Raw genomic sequence first — 13,326 nt, 5'->3', positions numbered from 1 at the left:
TTAAAGGGACTTAACGTCCACTTACGAAACATTAAAATACCTCGAACTTTTATTAAAACGATTTCCCAACGATCATATTCCCTCAACTATATTTTATTGTTCGAATAATAAATACTATATACCTATTCCTTTATTACAAGAGAAGTATACTCCAACGACTATTTATTTCAAACCTGATTAAACATTAAAGATTATTAATTACGTAGACATAAACTAGTTGAGGAATTTTTTAAATATTCTTTTAGAGAGTAAACTCATTCGAAGTTTAATTATTTATCGATTATCTTTTAATTATTATTATTCATTAAGGGGTTTATTATTGATTTAAAATCATAGATCCTGATTTAAAAATATACTTTCTGATTTCGGAAAATCATTCGAATAATTTCAGATCGTCGGAGATTATTATCCCGACTTATTTAATATAGTTTCAAGGAGAAACTTTTCCCCTTATTAAATTATCTGTTGACAACGGTCAACTCACATCCTTAGTACTTCCTCCGAAAATCTCGGAAGTACGTATACATATATACATTTATATCTTAGTAAGATAAACTGTTTCTATCAACAAGCAAAACACTTGGGGAACTTCTATGTGGTTCGAGTTCTCGAGATTGATAGAATTCTTTTTAAAGGACAAGGGAGGGGTAGACTCTGGTACTATGTGTGCTAGATGGACTACCAACGGTACCGCAGGCGAAGGTACTCTGTGTACTCAGGAACTTGTGAAGTATGTGTATAACCAAAATTGGGACACATAGCCTGAATGCGGCAAGGGTGATAATCGGGATACGAAGGTGTCATCCTTCTACTAGTAGAAAAAGTTACTATTATTGTATTACGACTGATCATCGTATACGGTGGCTCCAATGGGTGCCCTAATTCTTCCAATTAGAATTATGATGCAATACCATAACCCAAACCTAGGTATTGGGTTTACTATTAAGGTATTCGCAGGATAATAAAATCCCCTAAAGAACTATTTTTATAAGAAGGTGTGCATCACCAAGGAAAACTAATTTCGAATAAAACATAACTATCTATATGATATTTTAAGTAAGTTATCATACAGTCATTTTCACACTATACATTATTGCTGGGCATTATAGCTCACCCTTGTTTTCTTAAATTGACACAACACAACAGTGAATCAAGATGCCTACCATGAGAACCACATCCAGGAAACGGGTAGGAAATGGCCAGATGTTCCGTAGATTGTTTGGTGTTGTACCACAGGTAGTCTGAATAAGGGGTGGTTTTCAGTTGTTTTTAGTTCGGCTTATTTATAAGTATGACTTATGTAAGGTAATAAACAAGAAATGTATATTTGACCGAAGGACTGGCCTTACTTAAAGGTTACTCCCCGGTAAGACTTAATTACTTTTGGGTTGTAATAATTATCACTCTATGATGGAATTACTCTAGCTATGAATGGTTCGTTTCCAGGACAATAACCTGTAAGTATGTGTGTGTGTTAAGTGTGGGGTCGTAAAGTGTGAGTATTTATATTGTAGTGTGAGTTATGTGGTTGTAGTAGTTTAGATGGCGTGGTCTCCAAGATTCCTAACCCCGGGTTTTGGGGCACCACAGAAATGGTATCAGAGCCTTAGGTTATCAAATCTTGGAAACGATAAGATATAAAATACGTAGACATAGGAATAATAAAATAATCAATTAGAGCTCAAGTCGAGTTCGTCGTCGTGCTACAGGGTAGTCTTGACTATTTTGCCCTCAAGGGAATTCCGACTCTAAGTTAGTAACACCTTGCCTATTGTGTCAGGTACCAGTGGAGCCTATGAGGGAGGTTGACCCTGTTGACGATGTTATAGTTCCTGAGTGTGAGCCTACTCCCGAGCCAGAGGACCCACCCATTGATGACTCAGATGATGACCCTACTGAGGATGTTCCGGAGGAGACCGACCTTCCTATCCCCATAGCTGATGATGTTGAGATGACCCAGGGAGATGGCGTAGCCTGGAGGGATGTAGAGATGTACCCTCACATGACCATTCGCTCTCCTACCCCACCCCCGGGGATTTAGAGCCCTATGCTCTATGCTGATGATGATGATGATGAGGATGAGATATATGCACAGGTCTACGAGGCTTATGACATATCCTCTAGAGACCCAGACTCACCTCTACCACCCCCGGCGACCAAACATGTAGTTGTACATGACTGGATGGAGGCTCAGCTTAACGCTGAGATCACTGCGGCATTTGCCCGTATTGCGAAGTTATGCCAGGCATTGACAGCTGAGAGTGCCATCCGACTAGGATACCCAGGGGATTTCAGGGCTGCTTCCCCAGCTATAGCCCGCAGAGAGATTGATGGGATCGAGCTCCGTACCCGGGTTCAGATGAGGATACCAACAATTGGAGGATATATCCCGGTAGTTGATACAGAGCTCATGTTGGCAGGAGCGATGAGGAGGGTGCGTCACCTCATGCACAGTGACAGTGACTGAGAGACTAGTGACTAGATATGGACCTTGAAGAAGGCTGGGTGACTTGTCACCAATTTTGATAGGATAGCTAGTAGTAGTAGATAGTGTTCCTAGCCCTTCAGGGTACCCGACTTATGTATTTGAATTTCAGTATTCAGGACAAGTATTGATGTATTATAATCAGGCATGTATGAACTCAGCGGGTTATTTTGTCCCCCAGATATAAGTGGGAGGCCTTATGAAATATATATCTAGCAGTTATTAAAAAATTGATGTCCATATTATTGCACTTATAAAAACATGCTAGATAATAGATGACATGCTTACATATGAATAAATTAATCCAATTATAAAATATTGCAACTATATTGACAAATCTTCATTATCAGAACAATGCCACCCCGTAGAAGAGGAACCAGGGCACAGCCTGCAGAATCAGTTAACCAACAACAGAATGAACCTGACCTAGTAGTAAATGAAGAAAGTGAAGAGGACTTAAACTATAATGAATATGATGCGGAAGAATATGTAGAAGAAGAGGCTAAGGATATCCATCAGGGAGGGAACCCCATGAATGAATTTATGGAACTGTTAAGAGCAATTCTGAACCAACAGCCTATTCCACCACAGCCACCTGTTGCCCAAAAAACTGCAACCACTGCCTTTAGGGCCTTTAAATCTCTCAAACCCCCAAAGTTTCTAGGATCCGCCGACCCTGTTGAAGTACGGGCCTGGCTCAAAGAGATAGAAAAGTCCTCCGAGATACTAGGTGTTGAGGAACGACACAAGACCATTTTCGCTTCTTACATGCTGAAAGAAGAAGCTAACTACTGGTGGGAGTCCAAACGAAACCTAGAGACTGATGTTGTGATCCCATGTGATAGATTTACCCGACTATTCTTAGACAAGTATTTCCCTAGGTTTATGGAGACCCAGATAGAGATTAAGTTTCTGGAATTAAAACAGGATAAGATGTCTGTGGCAGAATATGAGGCCAAGTTTACAGAGTTGTCGAGATTTGTGCCTGAGTTTGTGAATACCGAAGAGAAGAAAGTGCGAAGGTTTCAGCTTGGTCTGAAATAGTGGATACAAAACCGAGTGGCGGTGTTAGAGCTGACATACTATGCCACCTTAGTGTAGAAAGCCTCGATTGTTGAAGCTGGCAGTGAGCAGAGTGTGAAGGAAAGGAAAATAGGAAGAGAAAGATGGGAAGCCAAGGAATAGGAACTGGGAACAGGAGCCTTCCAAGAAGGTTCGTCAGGGGAGCGGTGTCCCAACCTGCACGAGGCCCCGGATTCAGAAAGGCCCCGAGTGAGAGTGTTGGCCAGGGCGGCGGATAATCTAGGGCCACATTTCATAGCCAACCCCGCGCCCCAATACCAGAGTGTCAAACCTGTAAGAGAAGACACCTTGGAGTGGGTACCCAGGCGAGAGCCCCTCTAAAATGTTACAGGTGTGACCAAGTCGGACACCTTGCCAACAACTGTACCCGACCCAATGTAACGTGTTTCCTATGTGGGAAGGTAGGACACATGAGAAAGGATTGCCCGATATTGAAGCCTCCAGCTTCAGGGATAAGCAGAGCTGCATCCAATCGACCCCCAGCTGCTAGGACCTTCAACAAGGCTGTTTAGGATATTGTCCAAAACACTGACGTGATAGCAGGTACCCTTTTGTTAAATTCCGAACATGTAAATGGTCGATTTGATTCTGGAGCAACCAAGTCATTTATATCTCAAGATTTTGTTAAAAAGTTAAAACTTAATGCCATACCCCTACGTGAGATATTACAAGTGGAAATAGCAAACAAAGAAATAATTCTGTAAATCAAGTACACCCTAAGTGCAAGTTGAAATTAGAAGGGAAGGTCTTCGAGGTTGACCTAATGCTAGGAGAATTTGATGTAATCTTAGGAATGGATTGGTTATCCAGTAACAGAGTGCAAATAGATTGTGAACAGAAGAGGGTAAAGATAAGAGTGCATAATGAAAAAGAAGTAGTGTTTAAAGGGCAACGACAGATTCAGAAATTTCTGACCATGCTACAGCCAAAAAAGATTGGTAAGGAAAGGAAACGAGGCCTATGTGGCTTATGTGGTAGTTACCAAGAAGAAAGGCCCTAATATACAGGACATACCCGTAGTGAACGAATTCGAGGATGTATTTCCAGAGAACTTACCAGGGTTGCCACCTAACAGGGAAATAGAATTCACTATAGATTAGCACCAGGAACGACACCATTATCTAAGGCCCCATATAGACTAGCCCCAGTTGAGATGAAAGAATTAGCTTCTCAACTACAAGAATTATTAGATAATGGAATGATAAGACCCGGTGCGTCGCCATGGGGAGCGCCAGTACTATTCGTAAAGAAAAAGGATTGCAATATGAGATTATGCATAGACTATCGATAATTAAATAAGCTGACTATTAAGAATAGGTACCCTCTCCCTAGGATTGATGACCCTATTCGACCAACTCAAAGGAGCTGTACATTTTTCTAAAATAGATTTGAGAACAGGATATCACCAGTTAAAAATCAATCGGAAGATATACCGAAGACTGCTTTTCGCAGTAGGTATGGGCACTATGAGTTCTTTGTCATGTCATTTGGGCTAACCAATGCACCCGCCGCCTTTATGGATTTGATGAACATAGTGTTCAAAAAGTACCTAGATATATGTTGTGATAGTTTTTATAGATGATATTCTGATCTACTCAAGACAGAGCAAGAACATGCAGAACATTTCAGGATAGTCTTAGAAATCTTGAGGAATGAGAAATTGTATGCCAAGTTCTCGCAGTGCGAGTTTTGGTTAAGAGAAGTTCAGTTTTAGGACATGTGGTGAGTAGCAAAGGAGTTTTAGTTGACCCTGCCAAAATAGAGGCGGTATCCAACTGGGAAAGACCAACTACCCCACAGAAGTTAGAAGTTTTGTGGGTTTAACAGGATATTACCGAAGATTTGTGCAAGATTTTGCTAAGATAGCCGGTCTATGGCTAGACTTACCCTGGAAGACAGAAAAGTTTGTATGGACAGAGAAATGTGAGGAAAGCTTTCAGGAACTAAAAAGGAGGCTGGTGTCATCACCAGTGCTCGCTCTTCCTGATGGAAAGGGAGAGTTTGTGATATACAGCGACGTTATCGCTTAAAGGATTAGGATGTGTAATGATGCAGCACGATAAAGTTATAGCGTATGCCTCTCGGCAATTGAAGGAGTATGAGAGCAGATACCCGACGCATAATCTAGAATTAGCAGCCATAGTGTTTTCCCTAAAAATTTGGAGACACTACCTATACGGTGAGAAATACGAGATTTGTACAGACCATAAGAGCCTCAAATATATTTTTACTCCGAAGGAACTGAACATGAGATAGAGGAGATAGTTAGAGTTGATTAAGGACTACGACTGTGAAATTTTGTATCACCCGGGTAAATCCAATGTGATGGCTGATGCCCTTAGTAGGAAGGAAAGACTCGAGATGATAATGACATCAGAGGAGTTAATTAAAGAATTTGAGAAAATGGAAATTGACGTGAGAATGACCGGTAAAGGAACGGAAGGATTATTTGAGATTAAGCTAGTGCCGGAACTGACTGAAAAGATACGAGTATGTCAGGAATTAAGATGAGCTAAGAAAGAGGAACATTGACCGGTGAAGAAGTGAGATGCGAGAAGGACGAGAAAGGGATTATGAGGTATGCGTCCCGAATTTGGATTCCAAATGTGCAAGAGTTAAAGGATGAGCTGCTGCACGAAGGGCACAGCTCCAGATATTCAATCCACCCAGGAAGTACGAAAATGTACTGTGACCTTAAGGAATATTATTGGTGGCCTAACATGAAGAGAGAAGTAGCAGAGTGGGTCAGCAAGTGCTTGACATGCCAGAGAGTGAAGGCGGAACATCAGCGACCTAGTGGACTATTACGACCCTTGGAAATTCCGGAATGGAAATGGGAGCATATATAACATGGATTTTGTGACAGGCCTACCATGGACAAAGACCATCATGACGCCATATGGGTTATCATAGATAGATTGACCAAGTCCACACACTTCCTACCAATCAACGAAAGATACACGGTAGACAAGTTGGTGGATATTACTTGAAGGCAATTATAGAAAGACATGGCGTTCCTGTAGCTATAGTGTCAGATAGAGACTGTTAGGTCCACACACACTGTAGAAGGGGGTTGAATACAGTGTATACTACAATCAAATCAAATTAAGAACACAAGAATGAAACACATAATAATCTTATTAATAAAACATTATTACAATGGAACCGTTCTCTCTCAGTGATGAACAAATATCACGAGAGCTGCTAGGGTTACAATGAATAATATTCTCGATTAAGATAACACTTATAGTGTAAACCCTATGCTGTGTTTATATAGATACACAGTTACAAGATAATCTTCTAATTGATATCGAATATAAGTCTGTATCCTAAAATATATCAACTAGTTATCTTTTCTTCCAAGTATTCTATTCTTCATAGAATTCTTCTCCATGCATATCTCTTCTTGTGTTTGCCTTAATCTTCTTTCCTTCAATCAGCCGCCTTTCTTATCTGAAAGTCTTCTTAAGTCCTGATATTATCTCCTGATAAATATCTTCTGATATCTTAAGTTTTGATAACTTAAGTTCTGATATCTTAAGTTCTGACTTCAGTATAAGTACTGATTTCCAGTTAAGTCCTGATTTGTCCTGTTAGTTAAGATCTGAAAACTAAACATAAATCATTATTAGACATGGCATCAAAAATATATCTAACAATCTCCCCCAACTTGTAAATTAGCATAATATACAAGTTTAATAGATATTTGATGATGTCAAAACATTAAGTACAAATGCATATGAGAATTTTACTAAGCAATTACAACTCATAGTCCTTGTAGCTTTTACCATCCTTAAAGTATGATATCAGCTTTAGCCTATTTATCCTTCAGAATTTAACAGCTGTAGTTCTTGACTTGGCTTCAGTGTGTGATCTCTTTAATGTCAGGAGTGTTCTGAGATAGTTCTTCAACAGACTTCTTTCAACATATTCAACTTCATTCTGCATCCTCCTTTTGCATCTTTAAGTTCAACTGTATCTTCACCTGTCTGGAAGATAGCAGCCCTGAGATCATTTATTTTTGCTTTCCTTATATCCTGATCTAATCTGATGACATAGGCTTTATTAGACTCTAGATTGAATACAAGTCCCTTATACCAAGAAATGTAGTGATTATTTTGGCGGTATTAGGCTTTATCTCAACTATATCACCATTATGAGCTCTGTACTTAGGATAATATGGCATGTCAGACTTTATAGAGTAAAGTTTCTTCTGCCTTTGAATATTAGATTTTAAGTAACTGGCAGCACCATCTGTTGATCTATTTTTCACTTGAAGTAGAAATAGCACATGTTGCAATTCTTCAAAATACTTCAAACGAGTAACATTCTTTCTAATCTGGAATACCCTCCCATCTGTCACGAAATATAACATGATATCTTCTTTTAGTACAGAGTGGTAGACCATTTGTACAGACTCCAGTTGATTCAATCTTTCAGGAGTTGTTCCTACTCCTGGTTTACTCAAAGAAGTAGGATCAGAGGTAATATTATTTACTCTCTTTTCTTTAGAACTACCCAATCCTGATTTGTCTCTAGCTTCCTTCCCTCTAATAACTCTTGCTTCAAAACCACTTGATATAGTCTTTAAAAGTTGAGTAGGTTGTTGAGCTTCAGTAAACCCAGGTAGTATAATTTTTGAAGGTTTAACATGAGCAATGTCAGAGGTTTCCTTTTCTTTATCTTCTGATATCAAGCCAACTTGAGCTCTGTCAGAGGTTGCTTGCTTCATTGTAATATTAGAATTTACTAAGTCCTGATTTTGAACAACATGAGCTATGTCAAAAGTTGTTTAAATATTCTTTTTTTCCAAAATCAGAGTAGTATCTTCATCATATTTTGCTTCCAGATCCATGATTGGGATATATACCTTTACAGGTTCATCAATTTTTGCTTTACCCTTGGATCTAGGATCAACTTTCACCTGTAATTTGGCTTTGGATTCAGATTTGATTGCCTCAGAGTTTGTCTTCTATTTAATCACAATGCCTTTAGGCCTAGGTGGTTTCTTTGCAATGACTTGAGCTTTTGACTTGGACTTGACATTTTCTGCTTTAAGTCTGGCTTCTTCTTCCTTCACACTTTCAATATCCATGCCTGGATTGTCCTTTAAGAATAGCCTTTTGGAAATCTCTTCATCAAGTTTCAAAGTTGTTCACTAGAACTCATCCTTTTACCAGTATCAGAACTTATTCTTCTCCCAGCATCATAACTTGTTCTCTGTGTAGAAGTTCCTGCTTTCCTAGATGAAGAGCCTTTGCCTTGACCATGACCTCTACCCCTTTCAGAGTTTCCCTGGTCATCATTATCATCATCCTTACCCTTCAGTGGTTGATCAGTTTTGTATTTGGACTTAATCACTTTCTCCCCCTTTTTGGCATCATCAGGTAATAGGAGAGATAGAAGTAATTCCACTGAAGATTGGATTTCATTTAGTTGAACTTGTTGAGAAGCTTGATTCTTAGTACTTCATCAATCTGAGCTTGCTGTTTCTCCTGAGCTTTCTCAATAGCCTCAACTCTGTTAAAGGTAGGCTTGAAAAACCTGTTCTTATCCAGTTTAACATTCATGTCTTGTTGAATCAGGGTTTCTTGAATTTTGTTCAACTTGGCTTGAGTTATTGAGTGTTGACCTTGAAGGTGCCTTGTACTCAATGCAGTAACTCTGGGCTGTGCTTTGAAATCATCATTCACCAGCATCTCATCAGCTTTAGCCAGGTGCTCAACAATAAATTTGCAGTAGGAACAAAATCAACTTTGTTCCATTCCTTGGTCCATTCTCTTCCTCATGGAGTTTCACTCCAAGGTACTGGTGCATCCTCTCTCACAAACTTTTTAATCAAATCATCTTTGTTAACTATTTATAGAGGTGCATGTCCTGAAGGGACCAGCTGCATCAGCATTTTCATTTGTAGCAGCTTCACCAGTAATCAGCATTTGCAGCATCAGAACTTACAGAGCCTGCAGAATTAGCTTCCTCTGATAAAATGATACTGTGTGAGGCTATAGAGGTTTCAAAATCATCATCTAAGTTCTGATCAACATCCAAATTCTGATGCTCACCTAATATCTAATCTTCATCATCTAGATTCAGAAGAGGTGTTGTTGGAATATCTGCATTGAAATCAGCATCTAAAATTGGTGTTGTTGGTGGAGTTTGCTGAAGAATGGTTGGAGCTTCCAAATACAGAACCTCAGGCACAACGAAGTTGTGAATATCTATTTCAGCACTTGTACCTGGGTCTTCAGCATGTACTTGTTCAATGATAGGAGACACAGGAGGTTTAGACACTCTTTCTTGAGCAGTTTCTTCAACTTGAATTGGTGATAGTGGAGGTGTAGATGCAGTGGCTTCAGCACATTCTGGTTGTGTAGAAGGAAGGGATTCAATCACAATTGGCTCCTTTGAAATCAGATATTCCTGATCCCCTTCCTTAGCTGCTGCTTCCATATCCTCTGAATCTGATTCAACTGTGTCCCTGTTAGCTCTTTGTTTCTTCACTTTCTTCAAGGGTGGAGAGACTGTGGGAGCTTTGTCATCAGAATTTATCTTTCTAAGCCTTTTGGGGGCCTAGAACTCCCAGTTTCCTGAACTTTCTGAGAAGAGACCTTCTCAGCTACTTTTGCAACAGGTTCTGATGTGTGAACCTGTGCCTCATCTTCTGCTTCATCTCTCAGAATAATCCTCCTTCTTTTCTGTTGTGTCTGAGGTACAGTCTTTGTCCTCTTTGCTCTAGAAGAAGAAGGCTTTACTGTAGTATGTGCTGATGGATGTTTAGCATGATTTGATGTGAGTGGTTGTTGAGTGACAGGAGTAGGTACGGATGGCTGTTGTGGGTTTTTGGGTTGGACATCAGGATATAGCAATGAATATGTAGCAGCATCAGCATTTACAAGGGCTTGCTTTACTGATAAAGGAATGCTAAGGGGTCTCAAAACTCCCTTCTTATTGTCAGTAGTGAAAGATCAGTAAAAACCCTTTTTGCTAACCTAAATGGTTCTATGAGTTCACCTGCTAGTTTTGGTTCATCTGATTTACAGTAATCATAAATTAACTGACAGAACCTAGCAAAGTAAACTATATTCCTGTCCTCTTTCATTCTATCTCCTATAAAATATAACACAGTCTTTGCATAATCAAAATGAGCCTGGTTTAGGAGTACATACCCAATTTGTTGTGTCAGAATAGGAATGGCATCAAAATTTGAGCATTTGTTGGCAAACTTCTACGTGATGCAATCGAAGAAGAAGCTCTATTTCTTTCGAATATATGGGCGTTTGAGTTGACCCAACTTAGCCAAACTCCGTTCATACCCAAGATTAGCCATCATTTGTTGTAGCAAGGGCTCCTCCACAGCAGAACTGAATTGACATGATTCAGGTAGGTGTAGAGCTTTACGAACTGCTCCTGGAGTAACAACATACTCAACCTCATTTGCTGTAAATACGATGCTTTGAGTCCCATGCTTACCACCATCATCATAATGTCCAGTATGCCAGAATGTCAGAACTTGAGTTCCAGATATACTGGATGGCTGTGTCAATGCGAACCCAATTTCACTAAGAGATAAGAAATCCTGAATAAAATGAAATTCAGAAGGAGCTTCACTCTTAGTGAGAATGGCAGCATAGTTGTTGGGGACGAACTTTGCTCCATTAAAGATTATATCCTTGGGTGCCATTGAAAACTAGTGAGAATGTAGAATGCCTGAAAAGTGTTTGATAAAATGTCTATATTGTAAACCGTCAGAAAATATGAGAGAGTAAGAAAAAGAGAGAGAGTAAATATAATAGAAATGTAAATAAAAGATTTGAAAATCTTTTATCTATTTTACTTATACACCCCAGATTACAACAGTTATTGAGAAGTGGAAAAATGTTACACCTGTCAGGCATGCAACAGTTAAGACAGTAGTTAATGGGCACGGGAAATAAGTAATGATTACTATGCACCTGCAGTTTTTAAAAAAAAAATTGTTCCCACTAAATAAATGATTATGACTGTCTTTATCTCATGTAATCCAATATTCTGATAAAATATTACCGTTTAAGTATTGACGTAAAAATAAATCAAGGAAATAAATACTGCCACGTAAGCATCAGAACTTGATTATTATCAGAATTTAAAAGTCATCAGAATATGGCTTCTTTACTTAAAAAGTGAATGTTTATTTCTGTAATTCTTCACACAAATACTGATATGGTTTCAACAGAACTTAATCATCAAAACTTCCATCAGAACTTGTCCTCAGAATTTATGCAAATGACACTTAAACTGTTCATCTAAAACAACATTGATCACCACAGTAATTTTCATCATTCATATGGATTGTAAGTGTGTGCATTAAGCTAAATATCAGACAAAGAGTAAAGTCTGACTCACTTCAGTACATCTTAGAAATAAGGCATAACTAATAACTTTGCTTAAAATCTGTCATTAGTCTGAAGTCTACTCTAGAATGAGTTCATGCATGAGTCCACCTCAACTGTTTTGTGCTCATTTTATGCATCTTTTGAAATTTCTTTTTACAGTGGCTTCTCAGTATAAGTGAGTCACGATTGCTTATCATAATTTATGCTATTATCAGAGTATTTCTCCAGTAATCAGAGAATGTGAAAAGTCACCAAGAAAATTTTATTTTGCTTTTCTAATGCATATTACTTAATACCAGCAATGCACTTGGGTCTTCCCTTCCACATACATTTTTCTCTAGATCTCAAAGAACTACATGATATTTCTTTTCTTTTCTTTTTCTTTTGATAAGTGAGGCTTATCAGCACTTAGTACATCCATAAGATTTACTAACATCAGAACTTAACAGATAAGAAGCATCATTCTAATTTTTGTATTAGTAATAAGATACACAAAGTAAACCTAACCAAGCTTAATATCAGAATTTGCTTGTATTAAAAGATTTCCACATAAACAATTACTTCAAACATGGGATCTTTAGTATATTAAAGACTACTAGGTCAGCATCTAGCACAGTTATCCTCATTGGATTGAATAGTCACAGAAACACTCATATCACTGTCAAGTTTAGAAATTCACATCAGACAACAATCAGCACTTAAGTAAATTTCAATTTAAGCACAGATTAGATAAAGATATTAATATCTGTAAATACTGATCATAAAGTCTGATGTATCAGAACATAAACTAAACAAATTTAGAGAAAGAACCTGAAACCATTCCAAGTTCATTTACCAATCTTGTAAAAGTAGCTTCACATAGTGGTTTTGTGAAGATATCTGCTAGTTGTTGATCTGTTGGAACAAAATGCAATTCCACTGTACCTTCCATCACATGTTCCCTTATGAAATGGTACCTTATGCTGGTATGCTTTGTCATAAGTGCTGAACTAGATTACCTGTCATAGCAATAACACTTTGATTATCACAGTAAATAGGGATTTTAGAAAATTCTAACCCATAATCCAGTAACTGATTCTTCATCCCAAGAATCTGTACACAACAGCTTCCTGCAGCAATGTACTCTGCTTCCGCAATTGATGTGGAAATTGATTTTTGTTTCTTGCTAAATCAAGAAACTAATCTGCCTCCAAGAAATTGGCAGCTTCCACTTGTGCTTTTCCTGTCAATTTTGCACCCTGCAAAATCTGCATCTGAGTAACCTATTAGCTTAAAGTCTGATTTCCTAGGATACCACAATCCTAGATCAGATGTACCCTTAAGGTACTTGAAAATTCTTTTCACAGCTATTAAGTGAGGTTCTCTTGGATCTGCTTGAAATCTTGC

Source organism: Apium graveolens, chromosome 8 (assembly GCF_009905375.1).
Source record: "Apium graveolens cultivar Ventura chromosome 8, ASM990537v1, whole genome shotgun sequence".
Classification (NCBI taxonomy): Eukaryota; Viridiplantae; Streptophyta; class Magnoliopsida; order Apiales; family Apiaceae; genus Apium; species Apium graveolens.
Note: the sequence above shows the minus strand (reverse complement) of the source record.